Source organism: Rhincodon typus, chromosome 2 (assembly GCF_021869965.1).
Source record: "Rhincodon typus isolate 14 chromosome 2, sRhiTyp1.1, whole genome shotgun sequence".
NCBI classification, from domain to species: Eukaryota; Metazoa; Chordata; class Chondrichthyes; order Orectolobiformes; family Rhincodontidae; genus Rhincodon; species Rhincodon typus.
Genome location: NC_063333.1, coordinates 141,435,274 through 141,435,913, shown reverse-complemented (window position 1 = coordinate 141,435,913; position 640 = coordinate 141,435,274).

Below are 640 nucleotides of genomic sequence, written 5' to 3'. Positions count from 1 at the left end.
TGGGCAGAGCAATGGTTGATGGAATTTAATCCTGATAAGTATGAGGTAATGCATTTCAGGAGGTCTGATAAGGGAAGGATGTACACAATGAATGATGGGTCGCTAGGGAGTACTGAGGAAGAAAGGGACCTCGGTGTACAGGTCCATAGATCCCTGAAGGTGTCAGCCCAGGAAGACAGAATGGTGAAGAAGGCATATGGGATGCTTGCCTTCATTAGCTGGGACATAGAATATAGGAGCAAAATTCGTTACAACAGTATAAAACATTGGTTAGGCCACAGTTGTAATACTGTGTGCAGTTCTGGTTGCCAAACTACCAGAACGACATGATTGAGGGTGTAGAGGAGATTCACCAGGATGTTGCTTGGGATAGAAAGTCTCAGTTATGAGGAAATCTAGAAAGGCTGGATTTGATTTCCTTGGAGCAGAGGAGGGTGGCGGGGGGGTGCGGGGTATGGTGTGAGTTCATATTGAGGCATACAAAATTATGAGATGTGTAGATAGAACAGGTCATGAGAATCTCTTTCCCATTGGCAGATGTCATCGGGTCATACAGCATGGAAACAGATCCTTTGGCCCAACTCATCTACGCTGAGACAACAAGGTGCAGGGCTGGATGAACACAGCAGGCCAAGCAGCA